This window comes from Sciurus carolinensis, chromosome 7 (genome assembly GCF_902686445.1).
Source record: "Sciurus carolinensis chromosome 7, mSciCar1.2, whole genome shotgun sequence".
Taxonomy (NCBI): domain Eukaryota; kingdom Metazoa; phylum Chordata; class Mammalia; order Rodentia; family Sciuridae; genus Sciurus; species Sciurus carolinensis.
Window position 1 is genome coordinate 52,512,961 of NC_062219.1, and position 595 is coordinate 52,513,555.

Genomic DNA, 595 nt, shown 5'->3' on the forward strand with positions numbered 1-595 from the left:
CCTTGGAGTTCTGAGCCCAAACCCTCCAGCCTGGAGGTACCTTGCGCCATCTCCCCCGGGGTCCGTCGCGGGTCACCTCCTCGGAAAGTCGGACTTTGGACCGCGCGGCTGTCGCAGGTAGCGACCCGAGGCTCCCACTATTTCTGGGAGGATCACGTGGCAGACACCAGGCCTCTTGCCAACCAGGATCCTGCAGCGACCCGACGTATCGTGTTGCCTGGGAGACCGGCGTCTCCCTCAGGTTTCAGCTGCGGGCTTTGCCGAACCCACTAAGACCCCCGACCGGCGCCCCGCGACGGAGCGAGCTGAAGCTGCAGCCTGGGAACCCAGGAACCCGAAGGGAAGACGCGCGTCCTGGCGGCTCCCGCGGCTCCGGGACTCCGGGGCTCCCGGCGACTGGGCTGTGCCTGCGGCGGAGCCTCAGCGCGCCTGGCCGCTGCCTCCGCCAGCGCCGCCCGAGCCCCCGCCAGCCGTCGCGCGGTGGTCTCCTCCTGGGACTCTGCGGCGGGCCCCGGGGACAAAAGCATCTCCACATCCGGCCTGCTCACATCCAGGCCAGTGAAAGGATTTAACACCCAGGCACAGAAGCCCGGAG